General features: G+C 38.5%; 1 long non-coding RNA gene across 4 annotated transcripts in view; it reads left to right on the top strand.

Moving 5' to 3' along the window:
• The window catches only part of LOC135718187 (uncharacterized), a 31,499-nt gene extending 6,130 nt beyond the window's left edge, over positions 1 to 25,369 (top strand). For 3 of the 4 annotated variants that reach the window (XR_012337815.1, XR_012337812.1, XR_012337813.1), the window contains exons 5-6: positions 24,169 to 24,399; positions 25,219 to 25,369. This is a non-coding gene — a long non-coding RNA (uncharacterized lncRNA). Of the gene's footprint in view, positions 1 to 21,861; positions 21,899 to 23,901; positions 24,028 to 24,163; positions 24,400 to 25,218 lie in introns of those variants that run through there. The other variant, XR_012337814.1, reaches the window with a different exon arrangement.
• The last annotated feature ends 1,156 nt before the right edge of the window (positions 25,370 to 26,525 follow it).

Genomic DNA, 26,525 nt, shown 5'->3' with positions numbered 1-26,525 from the left:
AAATTAGTAGAAATGTGAATATTTGGTAAGCATATTGATTTACAATGTGTGCCCCTAAATTTTTTTGGTTGCGCCCCTAAAATTTTCAGTTGGGGGCCACTGTGCTCCTAGTGAAAAAAGTTAGTCTGGAGCCCTGTCTAGATTCCTGTGATTTGTGAATAAACATTGTTAGTGAATTTTTAAGAAAGTGTTACATCCTACAAAATTATGCATAGTGCTTTAAATGTGGAATTTAATTGTAAACTCTGTAGTGAAGCTCCAAAGGTTTAAATTACAAGTCTTACTCTAAGGCGCAGTTCGGCTGTTCTTCAGATCTAAAACGAGAAATAAGTGTCATGATTCTTATGGACAGAACCCAGATGCAGGCAGAGGTGAAAACAAACAGGTTTTATTTAAAATAGCAAACACAACAAAAGTCCACGAGGGGCAAACCTAGCCAAGGCGGAATACTTTCACAAAACTAAACTTGACAAACTAACAATTAAACTAACATTAAACAGGAACCAGACCACAACAAGACAGCACACACAAGGACTTTAAATAGGAAAACTCCTAAATACGGTTATATACATATGTAAGGACACCACTAGTCAATCGTTTTCCCCAAACTTTTAACATATATAATGACTGGTAGCTCACCTTTGGTGATGGGTGACATGAAGGTGTACAGGCACCTTCTGTCCACATTTCTGGCATGTTTCCTTAACCCTTAAGAGATCCTAGGGACATTTTTTAATTGCCAGAGATTAATCATTTTTTATAAATTTTAGAATTTTGGTTTCAGTTTTTTAAATTAGCTTAACATAGCTAAGCTACGCAAAAACTGACACATGCGATCCTAGGGACAAAAGTGCCCCATTGAAAACCATTATAACTACCATTTTTGACCCCCATTTATCTTAACATAAACTAATACACGCCTTTATGTCAATATATCATTTTGAACTACTGGCCATCAAGTTTTGATTTTTATACTTGTCCACCAGGTGACGCAATTTTTTTTACCATTTCATGTAGTGTTGGGCGATATGCCCCATTTTGAGATCGTCCTATCGTCAGCCTGTAAGATCGGCGATACACAATAGTATCGGGGGGGCGGGGCAAGAGTTTACTATTTTTTTTCTTTTTTACTTATTATGACAATTAACTTGATTGGTGGAAAAATAGAACAAGAGCAACACCGTCATGACCCCAACCTTCTTAAAACTGATGCTATTAATACGAGCGCGTCATCAGGCGCTCTAAAATGTCCTGCGTGCCAGGGAACGAGACTCGCTGGTTTTAACCCTCTGCGCGCTAACAGCCTCTCTGGTGCAAGGAAATGTCAAAGCTAGGGTTGCTCAATTATGGGAAAAATCATAATCCTGATTATTTAACGTGATTACTTAATGAATGTAAAACATGCACCTGCGCACACAGACGCGCACGCACAAACAAACAATTCAATGCATTTGTTTAGTGCTGTTGCAGAAGGCTACACATGTCAAGCAGTGGTGCTTTCACAGGTGCCTTTTTAAACACATCAGTCCAGCGAAACGCGATCATGTTTTAAACACAATCATATTTTAAACACGAGGGATGTATTGCTTCAACTCCTTGGAATGCATATCATACTACCTAGTGATCTGACTTCGGAGAGAGCGCAGCTCTCTGCACGTCCGCGAGAGTGAGAGAGGCGCCAATATGCAGCGGGTTATATAATTTAAACAAAAGGGATAGTTTGCCTCAGCTCGCATGAAACGCATTAAACTGAATAAATACATAAGGATTACTACTTTAGTTTACGTTTAGTTTTCGGACAGATGCAAGAGTGTGTGCACGTGAGACAGAGAGAAGCGCAGCTGCTCATGACGTGCATGACATGCTTGAAGGAGTCCAAGATGCGTGCATTAAGTGAAGGTACGTGCAAGAAGGAATTTTCTCTTTACAAGCTCTCCGCGTAAAGTGAAGCCCACAAACCCTCATGTGCGGAAAAGCATGCAATGTGCATGTTAAGGTTGAACTATGATAATAATAACCATTCGCCAACTATCGTCTTGACTATCGCCATGACAGCCTGCCGTTGGGGATATGTCTGAAGATCGTCGATGCCCGATACTATCGTCTATCGGCACAACCCTAATTTCATGCATTCATCAAAATGTCACAATTTAGCTTTTTTCTGTGGACCGCATTGCTACTGAAAAGATAAAACTTTAATGTTGATAATAGCCTACGTGCACAATAGAACTTCCGGTTAACTTCCGTGTGTTGAGTGTGAGGTCGACAACTTCCTGTTGGTCGTGTTATTGTTGTAGAGTTGCTAGTTTTGAGTAAATATGAGCGGATTTCGGGTAAAAGAGAGGCGTTTGGCGTTTCAACGCGTGACAAAAACCGCACAACATTGTTGTGTACCCCTGTGTGCAAATTCGTCAAAGTAGAACAGTACTATAAGCTTTCATAGCTTCCCAGTAGATGTGTCGGTGAGAGCCGAATGGATGGTAAGAGTACGGTGGGAAGAATTCACCCCAAGCAAGACGAGTCGTGTTTGCAGCAGGCATTTTCAAAAGGGCGATTTTGTTAACAACCCGGGGAAATTGAGAAAGTTGAAGAAAGGGGCCATTCTTTCTCTTTTTTCCTGGAATGATTTTCAAATACTGGCACCGAGGGCGAGCGTGTGGTAGCGGAGACCCAGACAAGATAGCCCCGTCCACCTGTCCATGACATCGACTCAGAAGAAGAGATGGAAGTGGCTACCCTGGCACCAGATCATGATTATTGTATTACTCCTACAACAGCAATGGTCGCAGATCAGTTAGAAAATGATACACTTCGCCAGAAAGTTAAGGAGCTCGAACTACACATTGAGGCTCTCCAGCTACGGAGTTGTTTTGGACTGAAGCGGTTTGCAGGATCGGACGAGGACATCCGATTTTTTACCAGGTATGTCATAATTAAGGTTTTTTGAATTGCAGGAAGCTGATGTCTTGTACCATATTAACATTGATGGACAGAAAATAACGCAAGTCATGTACTTGAGTGAAAGTAAAGACGGGCTACTACACATGTAAAATGTTGCTCCACTAAAAGTCCACCTTACAAGAGGAAGAGTATTTTCCTTCAAGTGTACATCAAATATCAAAAGTAAAGTAATTTATGACTGACATAGTCAGATGCGTAGACACAACCTTTTATTATCTTCATGTTAAACAAATGTAGTAAGTAGAGTATAAATTAAGATAATTGATTATGTGTAACTAAATTAGCCTACCATGACTAACAACAATGTTATTTTTGTGTATTTTGTTTAAAAGATTCCATTCTTATGACCACCTGATGGCATTCTGGCGGCTCATCGAACCAGCAACATCAAGTTTGATCCGTGTGACAAGTGTGGCTAGAGAAGCATCGGCCTCTGTGGCAGAGAAGACAATAGCAAACAGATCAACTAAGTTGCTGCCCATAGATGAGTTATTTCTTTTCCTAAATTATCTATCAACCGGATGCACACAGAGAGAGCTTGGGCACCGATTTAACATGCATCGGACAACAGCCAGCAGGATCATCACAATCTGGGCCAACTTTCTTTACTGTGTACTGGGAGCTGTGTGTATCTGGATGACACCTGAAGCAATCACAGCTAACCTACTTCCTGAGTTCAAGGACTATGCAGATACTCAGGTCACTGTTGACTGCACAGAACTGCGGTGCCAAACTCCATCCTGACTTGTGTTACAGAGTGAGGTGTACTCGCACTACAAATCACACTGTAACTTCAAGGCCATGATTGGCATGGCACCACATGGTCCTCTGACATTTGTTTCTGCACTCTATGGGGGCTCTATTAGTGACCGTGAGCTCTTCAGATTGTCAGGCAGTAAACCTCTCCTGTCCCCTGACATGGCTGTGATGGTAGACAAGGGCTTTAGGGTGGAAAACCTTGTGCCAGGAAAACTTAACAGGCCTGCCTTCCGCTCCAACAACGATCAAATGGCAGCACAGGACGTCCTGGAGACCCAATCAATTGCGCGGCTGCAAGTTCATGTTGAAAGGCTAATTAGGCGGGTTAAGGAGAACACACTTTTTGACACTGTAATCCCTTTGTCTATTTCAGGGAGCATTAGCCAGCTTTTCATTGTAGCTTGCATCTTGTCCAACTACCAAAATGGACCTCTGGTCAAAGACTGGAGAGAACATTAGAGCCAGGTAGAAATCTGACTGTTTGCTTCATGGCTGGCTGCTCCTCTTCCTCGTTTTACTTTTTTTTTTACAAACAATATACTGATTCACACCACAATTTAGCCTTACATTTACTGACATTTTTAATTAATAAATTATTTATTTGAAATCTATATTACCTTGGTCTCCTTTTGTGTTCTTTAATTTCCCCTCAAGTCGGCCTGACTTGCTGAATATTAGTTTAAAGGGACAGTTCACCCAAAAATGAAAATGAGTTCATAATTTTCACACTCTCATGTTGTTACAAAGCTGTATAAATTTCTTTGTTCAGATAAACAGGTAGATATTAAAAAAAAAAAATTGTAACCAAACCGTTTGTGGACCCCATTCACTTACATGGTAGGAATAAAATTAAACTATGGAAGAGATTGGAGTCCACAAATGTTTTGGTTACAAACATTTCTCTCAATATCTTCCTTTGTGTTCATCAGAACCAAGAAATTTTATACAGGTTTATAACACAAGAGTGTGTATATGATGACAGAATTTTCATTTTTGTGTGAACTATCCCTTTATCATCTAGCAATACATTGGTGTGTGTTCACCTTTGCTGTGTACACCTTAAGTCAAGTAGTAAATCCTTAAAGTAGCACATATTTTCTAATCAGTTACATGACAAATTTAAATAACTTGAAACAACTCACATTATAATGAGATATCAACAAGAACATGACAGTTCTACTGAGAATTAATTTTATTACAGCAAATATTTATACAGGTGTAGAAAAAGAAGTCGTCTGCTCTCTCTCTTATTTTTTGCATCATATCACTGTCCCGGTATATTCTTTGAATCAGGGTGTCTTCCTCCGCGAACACCACAAAATCGCACCACTCCATCCCTGTTAGGGGCAGCTGACCCTGCACCTGCCAGTAGTATCCATGATCCTGCTTCAATTCCAGGTTGCCGTCTTTCATTTTCAGATGAGGATAATCCACATAGCTCTTAACATTTGGACATTTTATTTCCACAAGGCCGAATTCAGTACTTTCTGTAGGATCAAAGACAACCCCATCTAGGGATATACCTAGCCATGGAGTGTCGGGGTGTATAATGAAGCCACAAGGGTAGTAGTTTACCCTCTTAAGCTTGCAGTACTCTTCAATGGCATCAGCTTCCATTCCGAGACCCCTCTTCATTGCTGCTGTCTGACGGACCCCTTTGAGCAGCCGGTCTGCCATCTTATCTAAGGTGCAAGGTTTAGCATGGCATATTTCCCCAAAATGTGAGGAAGTGAGTCTGGGTTTTCTTAGTCTATGCCAGTCTGCTGATGACTTTGACTCCTAATTGCATACTCTATTTTTTTTGCCATCTCCCAGGTAACCTCAAGTGACTTGAAGTGCAGCTGTTGATGCTCAGTGAAAACAAACATACTGCATGATGTCTCCAGTCTGCAGCCAGCCAATGGCAAATCTGGGCGTGGTGGAGCATCAATGTGAGCAAAAGGGCGACTGCTTGCCTTGGGTTGTTTGTATGACAGGGGACTGCCTACTTGTACCAAACCGAGTGCAGAGTCCACTAGTGGGACCTCACAGGTGATACCCATTGTACAGATGATTGGTGCAGAAAAAGGGGTGAACTCTTTGTAGGTCTCTGACACACTGAGAATGGACAGGTCCAGCAACTCTCCACTGATGGCTTTGTACAATGTGGACCTATTTGAAACAAATTGAGAAACACAAATAAATATTAGATATTTTAAAGAATTTCGGTAACTAGACAGTTGAAAGTTGCCATTGACTTCCATAGTATTTTTTCTTACTATAGCCTATAAAATTCCAACAAAAACCTCAAACCAACAAAATGTTTATTATTTAATTATATGTTGGTATATTTTTGTACACCTACAAAAAGTACACTTGTTTTGACCTGACGTCCATTGAAATGGACAAAAAAATTACAATTAAAGCCTAACATTTTATTTTTATTTGGTCTCAATTATAGAAGGCTCGTGAACTGGAAAATGTACTTTAAGATTTTTCAGAAATTTTAAACAATTCAGGTCTGAAGGGGTTAATTTAGGGCTGTCAAAAGATTAATCACATCCAAAATAAAAGTTTGTGTTTACATAACATGTGTCTGTACGGTGTGTAACTTATGTATATATAAACACACACAATCATGTATATATTTAAGAAAAATTGGTTATATTTATATATAAAATATTTATATATAATATAAATTATATAAATGTATATACAGTACATAAATGCAAATATTTCTTAAATCTATACATGAATGTATGTGTATTTATATATACATGAGTTACACACCGTACAGACACATGTTATGTAAACACAAACTTTTATTTTGGATGTGATTAATCTTTTAACAGCCCTAGGTTAATTAATAGATTACTAACTACTAGCCAAATTCTCACTTTACTCCCTCGATCATGGTCCTCTGCTTTGGTTTGGCAGACATCACAGCCATCTTCTCAACGGGACCTGGTTTAACACCCTGTGAATATAGACAATAAGCAGTGATGAGCGTATGTGATGTGTGTGTAGATGTAGTATGGAAATTATTGTTACATTATTCCAAGTCTTGCCAGGGTTCTTGGCTTGTGCCACTGTTGTTCACTCTCTGTACAGCTCAGCACTGGTGGAACAACTGGAATGTCTAGCTGAGAATAATGTGCAGACTGGAAAAGTAGAGCCACACAATGGTTACAGAGCACTGATCCAGCTACACATGTACAGCTGTGATGGGCCAGCTCAACAGGGATTGAGTCCTTCAGACCCACCTGTAACAAGATGTTAAAAAACATTTTTTAAAAAGTGGCATAACTGATTTGTCATACATTAATATGGACTACTCAAGTAAGCTACTATTTATTTTTCAGGGGTGTGATTCTTCCGGATAAATCCGGAATTCCGGCTTTTCCGACCTGAAAATGAGGCTTTCGTGAATCATGCAAATCCATTTTTTGAGTGTGTGTGTATAAGGCACCGTTATAAATGACCGCATATCACTCCGCAAGTAGTCTTATTTATTTGTCACGATGGAACTTCATTCAAAGCAGAGCTCACTAAGCTTGCAGTCGGATCTCCGGCGTGTGGTAGTGGCTGCGAATAAAAAAAATCATGTGTTCGCCTACAAATAATATGAGAGGAACACATATTTCACTCTCAACCAAACTAACAAACCAGCCAATAAGAAGTAGAATAGGGAGGGGTCTTTGAGGTGTGGCTGAGATCCAGCTGCAGATGCCGCGCGGCCGCGGAGAAGTCATAATAAGTTAACTTTGTCAGCAGGATGAAGAGTAAGTATATGAAGCAGACGACCTAATTGATAAATTACTTAAATCAGTGGTGCTGGGCATGGATAGAAGGATTAGGCAGAGACAAACAGCATTTTAGTAAGAATTTAAGAGAACCTGCCAGGTGTTTGCTGCTTTGACAAAACTGTCCGTTTCAAATCAGGCTATGCCAGTAATGTAAATATCAGATTACTCATCGAGGTGAAATGCTGTCTCGCGATATCAATATAAAGTTGCTTTTTTTGTCAAAAAGTTTGCTTGCATTATATTATTCTGTAATCACATACGTTAACGCATGCATATACGCAAATCAAATCAAACGTCATCCTGGCGAACACACACGTACGTTTGCTTCTCTTAATGGTTGGTGAATCTGGCAGTAACGCTTGCGATTACAGAATAATATAATGACAAACACAAACATTCGTGGATCTGGTTTGTGAAATGCGAAGCTCTTTACTGTTGGATGCTTTGCCAAAAGAACTATATAAAAGACAAATGCACTTGATTGCCTTTCCAGAAAGTCACAACATCATTTGAATTAAGTAACTTAAATGTTACAGTATCCACTTTAAATTCAGCGTTCAAATGTTGTAATCAATAATTAATCTGTATTAAATGCCCCCACTAATTATTCTATAAACATTAAACATGTTTTGACCAATGGCGAATCTCATTTATCAAGTTGTGTATATGGTTTGTGTGCCCTATTATTATTACAATATGCAACCAAAGATTTTACTAAAAGGGCACAAATTTGTTTACAAGAACATACAAATCCTCATAGATGTAGTCACTTATTTTTACTCTCAAAATGCACCACATTGATATATTTACCTTTAAATGCACAAAATGATTTTGTTCAGTCTGATGCAGTGGCAAGGCTATATAATGGTCAGGGTGGCACTTGCCCACGCAGATTGATGATTCGCCATTCAGATCGATCAATTTCGAGGCCAAATTATATTTCAACTGTATTTCATTTTATCTATATGTGTATGTGCGTGTATGCGTGCATATGTATGTAGCCACATCATGGTAGGTGTGCCGTATATTTTCCTGCTTTTTTGTCCTTCGCCAATCACACCTATGATTTTTGTACACTGTTAAAATAGCTAGTAAAAACGTAAATGTTTTGTCTTGTAAACATTGTTAGTAAAGGGATTAATAATCTTTTACTTTTAATGTGGTCAGTGGAGCAGTCTATTTGATTTGCAGGTTCACTCAGAATCCCCACTTAAAAAGTACCAAGATTGCAGTATACCTACTTAGACTTAGCAGGTTTACATAAACTTCTATACCCATCTTATGTGTTTCACCTTTCCCCTGGGATGTTCAGTATACCTGGAAAAACAAACTATACTACACCACTGATTGCTGTTAGTGAAAACATAACATAGTAACGTAGGACTAAGCATACACTGTCCGTTTTTAACGTGAATGGGGAACATGGTCAAGCAAATGAACGTGGTTAACCTAGAGCAAAAAACAAAAGAACACGACTAGCCCAGGAACATGGGTAATGCAAAGAACCAAAAGAACATGATTAGCCCAGGAACATGGGTAACCATCTTAACGCTACACTCAATCCCCCTCTTAAACTGTGAGGTGGTTTAGATCTGTCCATTGACGGATAACATAACGCCCTCACACACACTACTCCTGTCACTGGATCTTTCTTGGACACCGAGAGGAAATACAAATCCCAAATAAAAAATACACACAACCAGTTGATAATCAGATAAACGTAATGTATTTAATAACACTAATAAAGTATGTTGTAATATTGACACGATTTAACTCGAGTTAAAATACTTAGCTGCTAGCTAGTCAATGTGTAACGTAAAAGCTGAGGTATTGCTTCTCACCTTCAAAGTTGTGGATGTAACTTGATATGTACAACCGAAATCCTTTTTCACGCTTGCAACCGGGTGCAGGTGAACAGTGGTCGACAATCCTGTAGATGTCATTCACGTCGATTTTTGGGAGACCTTGTAAACAACAGGTGAAATATGCCATCTTTCGCAATCAAAATCTGCCGTGTCGCTGCTATAGAAGTCGCAAACCGGAAATGGTCGACCTCAAACTCAAGGCGGCGGAAGTAGAACGTGCACGGACCCTATTGGCGTTTGTGTAAAAAAGTTTTTCTGAGTGGTAAGGGGGTGGGGGTGATGTCAGGGTGGGGTCAGTGTTGAGTGGGGCAGGGGGGCATATTCAACATATCCGAATTCTTCTTTCTTTGAAGGCCACATTCTGCATTTTACTGAACTAAAATTCAATAAAAAAACAATGATAGGCCAGAACCGAAACAAAATCAATCTTCATTTTGGTTCTTGTTCATGTTGTTTATGCAAGTACACTGCTATAACTATGAACAGTATAGCAGGAGTAGTGAAAATGGCAAGGCATTACAGCACACATAAGGCATATATTGATGTATGATATTTTTAGAGCAGTTTTTGATCTGACCCTGTACAAAAATATCAATACATCAAAATCAATGTTGCTACCAATCTTTGACCCTTCCTACCCTACTGAAAAAAACAGGTCTCCCAGCCAGGCTGGCCAAGCTGGTCTCCCAGGCTGTTTTTTCAACATTGATACATTGATACAGGTGTGCACAATAAACATAGCGGTTGGGGATTGGCTAAAGAAGAGAAGAGAAGGAGTATAAAAGAAGCTCTAGGAATACAAATGGGGTGCTTTTCTCTGCCATTGTTGTGCTGTGCATGGTTGTACAAACCGATCCGAGTGGAAAGAGTGGAGGCCTGGGTGAAGTCCTTATAGGAGGAAACAGAAGTTTGAATCGACTGGGTGAAGGAAGTATCAAGGATACGAGTCACTGGGCTGAGTATACGAGGAGTTTTACTGTTATGATGTAACAGTAACATTGGGGAGTACTCACCGGAGCTATCGTCAAGGACGATCGACAGCGGTGGACAAGCTGAAAAAGAAACAAGACCAGCGGAGGTTATCAGTGGTGTGTGAGAACAAGTTACGTTTTACCATGAAGTATTGAGAAGATTGTATTACCTGACGTGTATTGTGAGTCTGACAAACAGTGTGCGGCCCCACTGTGGAGAGAAACGTGGGCGAGCCGGGGAGTAGTGCTGGAAGATAACATAGGAAGTCAGTGTTGTGAGGTATTGCCAATTGCACGTGAGTAACATCATCCATTGTACTATGTATTGTTGAAGAGGGTATATTACCTAACGTGTGTTGTGAGTTGGACGAACAGATCTACGGCCCCACTGTCGAGAGAAGCGTGGGTGAGCCGAGGAGATATTATTAGGAATAAACGCAGGAGGCCCGATGTCCATCCTTTAGGTGCTTTTCCCCTCCACTGAGAACAACGCCCAACCAACCACATGACGAACCCGGGTCGATTTTGGCTCAGTCCTTAGTCACTTAAAGTGTGTGGAGTGCCGTGGGTGAGTTTTTGTCTTCATTGTGCGTGTGTACACCTAAAGCTTGCAGTGTAGTGCTGTGCTTGTGTTGACAGAAGCCACTTCGAGTTCAGAGGAGTCGTGAGGAGATTACAGCACGTTGAGGCTAGAGCAGCGTGGTGTAAAGGCAGTTTCAAGTGGGGCTTCCTGTGTAGAAGTTGATGGATCCGTTCTGGCTCTGAAAGAGGGCAGTGGTGAAGTATACCTGCAAACTAGTGTGAGTACACCATCTGGTAGTTATTGTTCTTGGACGAAGTGTTACTGTTATAACGTCAGTGCGAAATAACCATCCGTGTGTGGAGCCTCTTCAAAGGTTCGCCCCTGCTCAGTATCTCTGGAACCGTAAGTGGAGGAGGAGCAAGGGAAGCGTTCGGATCTGCACGACCATACCCAACGTCCTTTCGACACGCAGGGAGCCTCAGGTAGGCCGTGTGCTACCCCTGTCCTTCTGGAGGCCTGTAAGTCGGCTGCGCACTGTGTTCAACTATCGCCCTGTAAAGTCCACTGCCCCAGAGTGAAGGTTGTATGAAGGGAACATTGTACGGTGGGAGAAGTAAAAGTCCCAGTCACCTGTGTAATACGTACCTCTTTTTACAGTGAAGAACCTGAGGAGTGAGAAGTAAAAGTCCCAGTCACCTGTGTAACGCTTACCTCTGTTTACAGTGAAGAACCTGAGGAGCGAGAAGTAAAAGTCCCAGTCACCTGTGTAATACTTACCTCTGCTTACACCAAAGAACCTGAGAAGCGAGAAGTAAAAGTCCCAGTCACCTGTGTAACGCTTACCTCTGTTTACAGTGAAGAACCTGAGGAGTGAGAGGTAAAAGTCCCAGTCACCTGTGTAACGCTTACCTCTGTTTACAGTAGAAAACCTGAGGGGCAAGAAGTAAAAGTCCCAGTCACCTGTGTAACACTCACCTCCGTTTACAGTAGAAAACCTGAGGAGCGAGAAGTAAATGTCCCAGTCACCTGTGTAACGTTTACCTCTGTTTACAGTAGAAAACCTGAGGGGCGAGAAGTAAAAGTCCCAGTCACCTGTGTAACACTTCCTCCGTTTACAGTAGAAAACCTGAGGAGCGAGAAGTAAAAGTCCCAGTCACCTGTGTAACGTTTACCTCTGTTTACAGTAGAAAACCTGAGGGGCGAGAAGTAAAAGTCCCAGTCACCTGTGTAACACTCACCTCCGTTTACAGTAGAAAACCTGAGGAGCGAGAAGTAAAAGTCCCAGTCACCTGTGTAATACTTACCTCTGCTTATAGCAAAGAACCTAAGGAGTGAAGAAGGAAAAGTTCCAGTTACCTGTGTAATTTCTTGCCTCCGTCCACCGCAAAGAGCCTAAAGGGCGAGAAAGAAAAGCCTCAATTACTTGGAAGACACCAGAGGATCGAGATTTTCCAGTGACCTCTACAGAATTAAGTGTCAGGTAGCCATCTCTTACTGGATTGAGCATTGACAGTGTCTTTCTTTTAATTCTGCCTCCAGGAGAAGAGGAGGGCGCCACGGGTTCAAGAGACCTAGCTGGAGAGCAGAAGGCGGAAAATTAACTTCCCCCTTTCCCCAAAGTATTTGTTAAGTAATTTAAATAAAGTTTATTTTTAATTATACTTATACTCTGTGTGTCTGGTCATTGAGGGGCGTGACATACAACATCTGTGGTCCGCTCCGACCTGTGACACAATGCTTAAAAATCAGCGTTGAAATTTGGTTGAAATAATGTCAGTACGGTGAATGGTAAACGGTTTTATGACATTTTAATTTGTGAATCCTTTAGATAAAAATTTAAAAACTCATTTAATGAAAATACTTATATTTTTAAAATTAAACAAAAGTAATTGATCAAGTTAACCCCCAGGGGTCCGAAAACGCAGGGACGCATTTTGACGTGTTTTCTGCTTATTATAACATAATCAACTTAAAATACTCCATCATTAATAATCAAACACTTACGTGTTTGACATCATTTGAAACTCTGAAGGGTCCTCTTTAATTAGTGTACATTCACAATAACAAGAGATCTTTGTGTTTTTGTCAAATAAAGAAAATAAACAGGGTGCGCATTTAGACATTTCTTTTTCCGCCAGCTGTCTCTCAAATCACGTTACAAAAATCAGTTGAAACTCTGCGAATACTCATCACACAAACATGATACACATATCCAAAGAAAGCCTGAAATGTCTACTTTTAAACAAGCTAATTATAATCAATGTTTCCTGTTTATATAATCTGCATTGAAGTAAAGAGAGTACTGTTTTTCCTGGCTGAGCTCATTATCTCAAATGCGGTCATGCCCACAGGCTGTTGACATGGTAATGAAGAGACGAGCAGTTCCAACAATAATAAACAAAGCGTAAAGTTTTATCAGATTTAAAGACTTTACCGCATGTTTGGATTATAAACTTTATACACACACGTGAGGAATTTCTTCATTTATGTCTGGACATTGAGGAAGAGAAGCGTTTATCTTTAACGTTACCTAAGAAGAAGAACAATGGAAGACGCAATGGAGGAGGATATATTCCTGATGAAACTAAGTCATTTGTCTTCATTTTTATTTGCTATCATGTAATATGTTATGGCATGTGCAGTTCAGCCTACATAAGCAACCTCAGCAGACTGCATGCTTCGGATTGAAAAACATTCGCATTGTTTACAAACGAGTATGCGTGATCACGTAATGGCGGATTTCATTGTTACATGCTGTACAGTGTTAGACACAGTTATTCACTTTGGTATCCTTCATGGCAACTTTGAGTAATGCTGCACTGGGGGATCTGCTGTAATATGATATTGTTTACATGCAACGCATTCCATACATTGCGCTTTACACGCGACCCCATTTTATTATGAGCTCCGCGTTGTTTACACGGAGACACAAGCTCGTGCAGATGGACGCCATATGCAATGTGTTTTTAAAGTTCATACTCGCTTACAGAAACGCGTTTAAAAAAGAAGCTAAACGATAAGGGGATGGGCATCTGAAAACAGTCATCTGAAAACAGCTTTTTATATAACTAATCATTGCAGATGTTTATCTGAGATACTAATTTAGTTTATGTACATGAAAGTTTATGTGAATGTAGTGCTCATAGGTGTGATTGGCAAAGGACAAAAAAGCAGGAAAATATATGGCACACCTACCATGACGTGGCGACATATATACGCATGCACTCACGCACACGCACACACACACACACACACACACACACACACACACTATAAAATGAAATACAGTTGAAATATAATTTGAGCTCAAAATTGATTGATCTGAGTGGCCAATCGTCAATCTGCGTGGGCAAGTGCCACCCTGACCATTATGTAGCCTTGCCACTGTTTCAGACTGAACAAAATCAGTCACTTTGTGCATTTAAAGGTAAATATATCAGTGTGGTGCATTTTAAGAGTAAAAATAAGTAACTAGATCTATGAGGATTTTTATGTTTTTGTAAATAAATGTGTGCCCTTTTAGTAAAATCTTTGGTTGCATATGGTAATAATAATAAGGCACACAAGCCACATACACAACTTGATAAATGAGATTTGTCATTGGTCAAAACATGTTTAATGTTTATAGAATAATTAGTGGGGGCATTTAATACAGATTAATTATTGATTACAACACGCTGAATTTAAAGTGGATACTGTAACACTAAAGTTATTCAAATGTTGTGACTTTCTGGAAAGGCAGTCAAGTGCATTTGTCTTTTGCATAGTTCTTTTGGCACAGTTGAGCTACGCGTTTCACACACACAGACGCACGCACACGGGCAAACCAGATCCATGAATGTGTTTGTTTGTCATTATATTATTCTGTAATCGCAAGATTCACAAACCATTAAGAGGAGCAAATACAGGCGTGTGTTCGTCAGGATGACGTTGGATCTGATTCGTGTATATGCGTGCGTTAACGTAAGTGATTACAGAATAATAATGCAAGCAAACGTTTTGACACAAACGCAACTTTATATTGATATTGCGAGACAGCATTTCACCTCGACGAGAAATCTGATATTTACATTACTGGCATAGCTTGATTTGAAACGGACAGTTTTGTCAAAGCAGCAAACACCTGGCAGGTTCTCTTAATTTTGCTGTTTGTCTCTGCCTATTCCTTCTATCCAAGCCCAGCGCCACTGATTTAAGTCCTTTATATATAAGGTCGTCTTACCTAGGCTAGGCTTCATTTACTTAATCTTCATCCTGCTGACAACTTGTTGTGACTTTTCCGCAGCCGCGCGGCATCTGCAGCTGGATCTCAGCCACACATCACAGACCCCTCCCCATTCTACCTCTGATTGGCTAGTTTGTTAGTTTGGTTGAGAGTGAAAGATGTGTTTCTCTCATTCTATTTGTAGGCGAACGCATGATTTTTTTTTAATTCGCAGCCAACACCACACGCCGGTGATCCGACTGCAAGCTTTTTGGTGAGCTCTGCTTTCGATCGTGACAAATAAATAAACTACTTGCGGAGTGATATGAGGTCATTTATAACGGTGCCTTGCAACCCCCCCCCCACATACACACAAAAAAATTGGATTTGCATGATTCACGAAAGCCTCATTTTCAGGTCGGAAAAGCCGGAATTCCGGATTTATCCGGAAGAATCACACCCCTGAGTGCTATCATTTACCCATCAGTTATGTATGTAAGGGTATTTCTGTGGACAATTTATGCTAACAGCTGTTCATAACTCTCTTACAGGTCTGCATCCCTCTCATGAGTACAAAACTATGAAGTGGAAAAACATATTCACACTTTTTGGACATAAAGTTATATGGTAACATGAGCCACATGAAGTTTACAGCTCTGTTGTTTATCAGTTTCTTATACAAGTTAAGTTTTTGAATAGGGTTAGTTTCCAAATAAACTGAAAATGTCCTACTGACCTTCATTTCTCTTTTGATTATATTGTTAACTTCTTAATAAATCTCAAACAAACATGTATACATTTGTCCTCACATTCTTTACTGTAGTTCCCTCTCACATTACTGCCTCATTATGCAGCTCATTATGCAAGCCTTTGTTTGCTAGCTGTCAATCAATCCTTCTCGCATACGGCCCGTCTAAACAAAAAGTGTCTTAGAATTTGATGATTTTCACATCATTTTAAAGAAAAAACTCTAGACTACTAGATTCTGTTTAGGAAAGTCTTGTTAAAACATGTTTAGTATGGGTTTTGTGGACTTAAAATTGTTGCTTTTTTAAAAACCACGCATAAACCTTTTTCTCTCAAAAATACAAACATGTACATACATGTAGCTCATATAATATTTTAGCCCAGTTTGTGCTGAACACAGGGTATGAGACACTTGCCATTATTATGTTTTAAAACAACTGAAAAAAGACCAAATGTAAGAGCATGTCAGAACCTCTGACAGTGTCCCAAAATGGTCGGACCCCAGAGGGTTAAAAATATATTGGACACATGCAAATAAATCATCTTTGTATCTTTATTTTTCCCTTTCAAAACAAGTGCCTTTTTGGTAAATATTTTTCTAAGTTGCTCATATTATATAATGTTTAAGAAGCTAAAAATATTTTATGTATACTATTTGATTGATTATAACACTGGTGGGGCATGCATTTCCATATGAATTCAGGAGATGGATTAGGCTATTTTTGTAAGCATTATTATGGTTGTTTTATTTTTATTATTTTTCATCACAATGTCTAAAATATAACATTTCAAATATAAATTTTAAGAATACCATTAATAATATAATAACATCCAACCTTTTATCGGCTTTCTTTACGGTGCCACAGACGGCTCCCTCAGCCTTTTGTAAGCAAAACATGCCCATGCGGGCCCACTGTGGGGTATACTGTGGGAGTGTGGGCAGGGCAAACTCACACCACATCCCAAATGGGCCCCCAAATTATCATTGGTTGTTATTATCTTAGCAGATAATTTTCTTTTGATGTTTGTTGCTTTTGTTAAATCAAAAACCACTTACTACACTTTTACAGACCTGCCAACCTGTACGCATTTTTGCGTAGCAGGTACTCATTTTGACCTCAAAGTACGGTGGTACGATTTGTCACTCTAAACCACGCAAAAACCTGATGACGCCCTTTGCCGCGCGAAGTACTCAAAAGAAGCAACAGAAAAAAGAAAAATATGTCCAATCATAGCACTGGGCTCATCCACCACATAGAAAGTGGGGATGATTGACAAGTCGTATGGCCAATCAGTAACAAGAGTCTGCTATCGATGGAATCACAAAATCCAGCGTGATCTTCCTCACCCGCAGTTTTTGACCATCTTTTTCAACGGAGAGTCAAGACGTCTGACCCGCTAAGGTAAACTGGTCAGGGTGGATGTGCAAATAATAAAATAATGCATTAGCTTAATCCTGTGAAGTTGACGGTCACGCGGGCTCCGTTTCATAACGTGCACTTGACCGCAAGATGCGCTAACATTACTTCTGATTTGTAAATGAGCATAATTTATAATTAAGCGCTTACGAAAAAGTACAATGATTTTACTATGGGGAAAGCATCCAGTTTTAGTCAAATAAAAACGGAAAGTTCACTCTCAGTGAATCCACCTGACATCCGAGTGAAGCGGATTAAATGCGTTCTGAAATAAATCGCTCTTGATAATTGTCAATAAAATAAAACGTCATATACAAACCACATCAAATAAAGTTTTATAAATGGAGAATATCTCGTGTCTCGAGCGCCCACGTGATAGGTGCCTATGCCGTACTGTACTGCACTGTAAACAAAGCTACAATAAATTACAGACAGACATACAGTTAACAGTACTACTGTCACAGTTATGGTTGAATTTAAAGCAGTGTTAACTCTAAAATATGGTCTTAAAGGGATAGTTAACTTAAAACATGTAATTCAGTCATAGTTTACATAACAGAACAGACCATCCAAACATTTATGAGTTTCTTTATTGTGTGATACACAAGTTATTTTAAAGAGTGTTGATAACCACAGTGTCTGGTCCCCACTCCATTGTATTTTTTGCTAGTCAGGGAAAAACAACAATTTTTTTTTCTCAATTTTTTTTTGTGTGTGTTTCACTCAGAAAGAAATCATGAAGGTTAGACACAATATGAGGTTGAGTAAATGATAACAGAATGTCATTTGTGGGTTCCATCTCCCACTATTTAACAGTAATATCACTTTTAACAGTGTTTGTGCAGACATGCTAAACTTTGGAGAATACAGTATTTAACATTAATAATGTTATTAATCACCATGTATGGCAAATTTAGTTAAACATGATTTTATTCACATTTATAATTATTTTTAAAGCAGATGCAGGATGGGGAAAAGATCTAAAAAGCTATGTTTTAAAAGCACAATATTTCTGTTTATTTTAATACAAGAAATATTTATTGTTGAACAAGTTCTAATTTTCAGTTCAGTCTGGACGTGGGACATCTTTTTTACCATCTTTATTGTTTTTTTAACATGTTGTCTTTTGTTATGTGTTATTAGCTATGATTATTAGTCATGTTCGACTTCATGCAGCGCTGCGAGAACCGACATCATACGTTGATGACGTCAATGTATCGCGAGAGCGAGTCAACAAATTACACTCTCGCTGTACATTGACGTTATCAACCTGTCAGCGCAGCAAGAAGTTGAACACACGTATTTGCGGGCGCGTGCCTCCGTCCTCGTGAGTTCAAAGTGGATTTTAACCGTTTACCTCAGACGACAGTTTTTATTTCTATGGTAAATTCTGAGGTAAGTTTTTATTAATTCCTGGTTAAGTCATTAAAATAAGTTCACAGTTATGTTTATTTTGTTTTTAGTAACTTGATATGACTCAAATATTATTAACTTTAATGTTGACTGTTGATGCAGTGGTTTGACTGAGCTCGTGACGCATCTGAGCTAATGTAGTGCAGATCTTTTATTTGTCTTTACTGTCTATAAAAATGTGTTATCCTCGTTCTTCAAATTTATTTGACATTGTTTAGTTAACCCTCTGGGGTCTAAGGGGTTTTTAGGGACCTGGGGAAGTTTTGACATGCACTGACATTTGTGCTTTTTTCAGTTGCTTAAAACCATATTAATGGCAAAAGTCTCATAACACTGCGTTCAACACAAACTGGGCTACAATATTATATAATCAACACGTATGAACATGTTTGTATTTTTGAGAGAAAAATGTTTATACGTGTTTTTTGAAAAAGCACAATTTTTAAGTCACTGATATAAGTCCACAAAACTCATTCTTAACATGTTTTCCCAAGACTTTTCAAAATATGATCTAGCAGCAGACATGGGGACTTGTGACTTGGACTCGAGTCGACTCGAGTCGCTATTTTTGTGACTTGTGACTTGACTTGACAAAAAATAAAATACTTGAGACTTGACTCGGACTTGGAAGTTAAAGACTCGGGACTTGACTTGACTTGAGACACGATGACTTGAATGACTTGAGTGTTAATCACATCATGTTTTCAGTTTAAATATAAAATATATAAATTATTTTAAAAAATAAAGTTGACCCAGCTGGAGCGCAGGCTGAGAATGGTGTTGTCATGACTGAATCACGACACACCATGCCCCCTCGTACCTTACGCACACCACGCCCACTTAGATCAGATATTAACATGTCAGCCGGAGGGGTACGGAGGGTCATCGCTTTTGGCTTCAACAAGATGGCAAAAGACGAAAAGTGCGTTGCAAGACATGCAACATTAAAATCACAGGCAGCCAGACGGCAACCTCCAATTTTGGTCGTCATTTAAAGAGCCATTATGCCCAGTAAGTGCTTGTCAATTTGTTAATATCTGGTTAGTTGGTAGTTATCTAATGGAATAATAGCTGATGTAGCCCTCATCATACTGTGTTGGGGACAAATGTGGGCAAAATAATTTTGATTTATTTTTTTAAATACTTATTTTTATTTTTGAATACTTCTTTTTCAAGTTTGCCACCTGAACACACACACAGAGAACGTAACGTTGTACGTAAACTGTGTTTGAGAGAGAGGGAGGTGTTCAGAGAGGGGTCTGTTGGATGTTAAGCTGTTATTTGTTTTATGGACTCAATGTGGAAAATTTCAAACACGGTTGGCAGAAGTGAAAAATAAATAATTTATGAAGTTACAATTTTGTTTGATTCAAAGATGTATTTTACTAAACATGATTATTTACAATGCAAATCCAAATTATTGTAATTTACTGATAGTTACTTACTGTATATCTTGTCACTTTATTAAGATCAGATTCTGCAGGTAAAATTACAATAATAAGGTGACTTGACTTGGACTTGACTTGACATACTACAGGACTTGACTTGACTTGACATAGCCTGTGACTCGACTTGACTTGACCAAGAAAAAAAATACTTGGGACTTACTTGAGACTTGAAGGTTCAGACTTGAGACTTACTTGAGACTTGCACATGTGTGACTTGGTCCCATCTCTGTCTAGCAGTCTAGAGTTTTTTCTTCAAAATGATGTGCAAATCATTCGGCCTATTCATTCACATAAAACAATATAATGATTTACAATTTCTAAGACACTTTTGCTTGGGAAAGGCCGTATGCGTGGAGGCGGGAAAGCTCCTGAATAATCAGTGACTGACAGCTGGCAAACAAAAGAGACGCATAATGAGCCACATAATGAGCCTTGTAGGAATGTTCAACAGGAATGTAACTTTCGCTGTAGTAAAACCATGATAAGGTTTATTTGGAAAGTTATTATAATAAAAAAAATTCAATATAATGTAAATACACACACACATTATATATATATATTTCTATAAAAATATTTTCTATTAATTTCACAAACATAGTTACCTTTTAAAAACCATAGTAGCCTAAACATGGTAAAGGTACTGTTTGGCCATGGTAAAAATAAACACAGTGTTAGTGTTTGGTTGGCCAGCGAGAGGTTTACTTTTGTGTGTTTTTGCGATCTTGTGTTTAATAAACTTGCTGTGCGGAGATATAGGCTTAGAAGCAACTAAATAAGGATTGAAATATGATTAGCCAAAACGCCATTGGGCTAGGTTGCCGTCATTCTGACAATGTCCAACGCAATTGGATTAGAGAACTGTCAATCACTTACCTGGTTCACTGCCTGCCATCATTAATAGGAAAGATGAAGCGAACTACTGAAACATTTTTTCAGATTTACAAATAACCTCGCAATGCTACATCCCCGTTTTTAGCTAGCAGTTCAAGTTAACGATAGTAATCCACATCAATGTTGTTAACCAGCAGCTCAGCTAACGATTGCCAAGCGCCCTCGTCCGCTCCATCCGCCTCCCACACCCCAAGTCAGCGAGGATGCCGACAGAGATTCAGCCTGTCCCGCTACAGTTTCCAGCAAAGACGTCAAACAAAGTGAGCACTGTTAAATAACAGGAACTTGTAAATTATGTTAATAACTTATCGCAGGGCTCGAAACTTACAATTTGCCCGGCCATCGTTGTATGTCAAAACTGCACTGACAATAAATCTGTTTAAAATCATTAAGCCAGTTATTTCATATGTCATATTTAGAGCTGCACTACCCACCTACAGTACTTGACATTAGGTTCCTTGACTAAAATATATAAGCATCAATTTAGAAACCCTGCATTGGGTTAAGAGTGTCATATGTTGTAAAATGTATTTAAATACAGATTAAATACTGTTATTTTTATATGTTTATGAAAATATTAAGGCTTTTATCCAAAGCGACTTACAATGCATTACAAAATATACAGAATATTAAAGTTTGTTAAAAAACTAATAAACGATAACTAATAACTATGAACTAATCTCTTAAAACATTATGATTCCCTCATCTTTTATGTTTTAGAATATAGTATTAATATATTTTTTATTAATGTATTAGGCCTACCTGCAATATTTGTAAAATGTCCCCCAAAATATATAATGTTAGCATACTCTGGCCTACATTATCTGTTGCAATTACTACAATAACTATTGTATATTTATGTTCACTTTTCTTTACAGGTCATTTTCTTGTTGTGTTTTCCATTGGCTGAAGAGTAAGTATTACTTTGTGTTTATATTTTCATCCAAAACATAAGTGCTCAAAAAGTGCATATCTGGTTTATCATTGTCATTTCAGCACAGCAATTCATTTCTTTTGTATGTCACTATTCCTTCTACAGTATGTAGGCTTACATATTTCAAACCCTTTGTTTTCAATAGACAGATACAAAAGTTAATTCATAGTTCAGAGTGGATGTTGACATAAGTTTTAGAGAGGCTTCATATTGACATATAAAATTGGTCTTTGTGGTGGTGTACATAACAGCATTTTTTTCTATCTTTATGTATTATGGTTTTAATCATAATTTTTTAAATGATGGCTATGTCCATGAGCTACCACCCACCATTGTAACGCACCACCAAGCTAGCATGTTGTAATAGAAATTAATAATTTACTATTTATTTTTGAAGCATCTCCCCTACAACATTACAATGCGTTTAGTATTTGTTTTAGCCTGACGTTGTCATACTCAATTCTAGTCAGAATTTGAGTCTGATACCGCTCCATTGAGCTATAATTATGAGGCGTGTCTCAACCGAAAAATGCCTCTGCACTCAATTGGATAGACCTACGACCAATCAGAGCAACGGGGTGTGAGACGTATGTTGAAATGACGTATTTGCAGCTTGACCGAACTGCTAGTTATTTCGCTACGACACACACTACAAGTCTGAGTTTGCGAACGTACATCAACACCTACTATTAGTGATGGGAGAAACGAAGCTTTTCGAAGCTTCGAATCAATTGAACCAATTGCTTCGAAAATTGATTCAGTTTTTCGAAGCAGTTCGAAACCCACACACGCTGGCGACACCTGCTGGTCAAAACAGTGTAAAAGCAGATCTGTCCACACATTTTACAGTTTTTTTTACAAAATAATAGCAACATTTTAATTAAAATATGTTAAAAAAATTATTTAACTTAATTAAGACATAGTTAAAAGTGTATTATGTGTTTTAGTTTTATTTAGGGCACACAAATGAATAAAATTAACTACCCTTTTAATTATGCACATTTTTGTCATTAAATCTGTTTATAAACAAAAAGTAGACAATATGGCAGTGTTATTAGTCAGAAGGATAAATGTTTTATGAACTTTCATAATAAAACTGACCCGAGTTCACCTAAACATATTAAACACTGGTCATGTGATCAACTCCCCCTAGTGGTGAACCATCGGATTTTCGAAACGTTTCGAAACAGTTATGACGTAATGAAGCCTCGTTTGCTAAAATCACGTGACTTTGGCCAGTTTGAAACAAGCTCCGAACCACTGATTCGAAACAAAAGATTCGTAAATGTTTCGAAGCCTCATGAAGCAGTGCTTCGAAAACGACCATCACTACCTACTATGTTTACAACATTTCATTTATATCACATTAAGTCATACAGTAAGACTATCTCTTACCATTTGTACATTAGTTGAACTTCATCCACGACGATACCCATTACGTTTGCTTGTTATATCCATCTCGTCGTGCACACCGAGTTGCATCGCCGTGATACCCATTTTAGTTGCTTCTTTAACTTGATCTTTCATAAGTGCGACAACTTTTGTCGAATCCCGTAGGACGGCAAAAACATCAACAAATGCCTTGCTCGCGTTTCTCTGTTCCTCTTTTAAAATCAATGCTCTGTCGATATCTTTTAGAACAGACTCAATGTCAGAGTCCACACATCTGATTTCTACCGCGGCAGCCATTTCGTTGTAAACAACAGATTCAACACACGCGCTCTTTGGTGACGTGGTTGATTTACGTTACTGATCATCTGTCCATCATCATATAAAGCCCGCCCTGACAATTTGATTGGTTCGACCAGCTTTGGGTCGAGCATAGTAGCAACTCAACGGTGAAACTCCAGACCGATCTTCCCGTTCCTCAAAATGTTGTGGGCGGGGCTAAGATCGGCTGGCACCCAGGCTATATTTGTTTTGTATTCAGATCAAATTCTACTTATTATGTTTTTTATTTCATTATGTGTTTTATATTGTAGGCAGATTACCATGCAATTTGAAGAAGTGTGATAAAATACAAAGAGGTGAAGTCATGTGTCTTTCCAGATGCCCAAATCTGTACCACTCAAAAAGTAATGAAGTGACAGTGTACCATGACAAAAAATGTAAACATTCTTTATTTCTTTCGAAGTTGTACCTGGGCCACAGTTTTTTGTATTTCTAACCAAAACATTACATTTATGATCATATACTACTGAAATATGTTTTTATTTTTCTGAACTTACTCAAATGCAATGATAGCTAAGATGAGCCTGAAGAGGAGATTTGGGAAGATGCTGTTTTATAAGTCTTTGCTTTGCCAGATCACCTGTGGTAAGTTTGTAAAACATATATTAAAAATAGGACCAGAATATCTCCTAATCAAATTTTTTGATCAGGTCGAGATATCTGCTAACAAGATGCCTTGTTGGTCTGGGCGAGTTTGAAGTCTCTCACAGACAGTCCAGAAGGTCTGGAGTCCATCTTAGCTTTTATTGGTAAGTGACTGCACAAAAGCTTGTTTGACCCACATGTAAAGCAACCAGTCAATGTTTGCTCTGTTCAGCATCTCTTTGGGGGGGGGGGTTAAAGTTGATATGACCTAAGTATTCCGACCCTTTACTCAGTACTTAGTTGAAGCACCTTTTGAAGTAGCAGTTACAGCCTCAGGTCTTTTTGGGTATGACACAGCAATCTTTGTAACTCCTGGATTCATTTGTAACCAAAGCGATCAGAAGCACCATTCACTTCTATAGTATTCTTTTATCCTACTATGGAAGTCAATGGTGCTTCCGGTCAGTTTGGTTACAGAGATTCCTCAAAATATCTTCATGTGTTCATCAGAACCCATCAGCAACCATCAAGAGAAATTGGAATGCAGCTGAGCTAAATTGCAGATATTGATGCAAATGATCTGAATATGTATAATGTAAATATAATATTGCAGTTTTCTTTTTCCATACATTTGCAGAAGTTTCTAAAATTCCATTTTTAACTTTGTCATGGGGTATGTATTGTAGATTTATGAGGAAAATATCTAAACAATTACAGTATCATGCAACCACCTTAAAATTTAAATGTGAAAGGGGTCTACCCTGAATACTTTCTGAATGCACCGTAGGTGATCTTGATTGAAGCTTATTGTCACCTTTGTAAACACAACAGCTTTCTTCCTTCATCAGATGGCTATGCTATGTTTCTAGTCAGACTATTAAAGAACACACAAACACTCTGATGTGCAATAACAAGATTTTTTTATACATGGGCTAAAAATTCATCATTTTTGGAAAATGAAATTACTTTTGTTTCCTCTTTAGATGCTGTCATCAGGTTTTAAGTACAGTATTAGCCAGAATGGAAGGGTGTTGGTGGCCATAAGAAGACTGTGAGCTAAACCTACAACAAAATTCATATTTGCAGTTTTCCTAGAATATTTTTTTCTATTCAGATGAATAAATTACTTTTAAATATTATTTTGTTTATTTTATGTTTTTATTCTGTGTATGGAATATTCCACTTCCGCACTACTAACTTGAAACCTAACTGTTTGAAAGAATTTGTTTTTATCTATAAAAGATCAATTATATCAGCTGCTTTCATGTTTATTTAGAAAGGGTAGGCACATGCCATCATTCACATTCAAACTTTACCTACTTTAGGTGTTTAGTTTTAAGGATGGGGTTGTACTGTAGGTAATGAGCAGCAAGTTGCATTCTTGTAATAATTACACTAAAATCATGATATGTACAGCAAATCATTTGGTAAATATTGAAATGTAAAGTAAAAATCTACATTTAGTGTTAAAAAGTGCATTAAAACTGCGTCGTGATATCAACCTTGACTAACCTATGTTGAAAGTGTGACGTTGAAACAACATTGAAATGTTTTGAAATCAACATTGAAACAACGTTGTGAAGTCAACTTTGATTCACTTTGCAAAACCAAAAGGTAATTCAACGTTGATGCAACGTTGGTCCCTGACGTTGATTCAACGTTGAAATGTCGGCTGAGAAGCTAAGACCAGCCTAAACCAGCTAAAACCAGCCTGGCCAGCTAAGACCAGCTTAAAGGGATAGTTCGGCCAAAAACGATATTAAACCCATGATTTACTCACCCCCAAGCTGTCCGAGTTGCATATGTCCATCGTTTTTCAGACAAACACATTTTCGGATATTTTAGAAAATATTTTAGATTTTTCTGTTGATTAAATGTAATGTTACGGGGTCCAGCAATAGTCCACGACCTTCAAGTCCAAAAAAAGTGCGTCCATCCTTCACAAATTAAATCCAAACGGCTCCAGGATGATAAACAAAGGCCTTCTGTGGGTAATCCGTGCAGTGTTGTTGTAGAAATATCCATATTTAAAATGTTATTAACGTAATTTACTACCTTCCGGTAGCGCCGCCATCTTAGACTCAGGAGAGAGTATTAGCGTAGTGTACGCACTTTTCTTAGTGACGTATGACAAATTCGGAGGGCGGGGGGACAGTGCAGCAGCAGAGAAACTATGTACGCTGCGTAAGCTCTCATCCTGAATGCGGATGATTCCATGATGGCGGCGCTACCGGAAGGAAGTTAGTTACGTTAATAACATTTTAAATATGGATATTTCTACAACAACACC

The sequence above is a fragment of the Paramisgurnus dabryanus genome, chromosome 10, assembly GCF_030506205.2.
Source record: "Paramisgurnus dabryanus chromosome 10, PD_genome_1.1, whole genome shotgun sequence".
NCBI classification, from domain to species: Eukaryota; Metazoa; Chordata; class Actinopteri; order Cypriniformes; family Cobitidae; genus Paramisgurnus; species Paramisgurnus dabryanus.
Note: the sequence above shows the minus strand (reverse complement) of the source record. Positions and strands in the feature narration are given on the sequence as shown.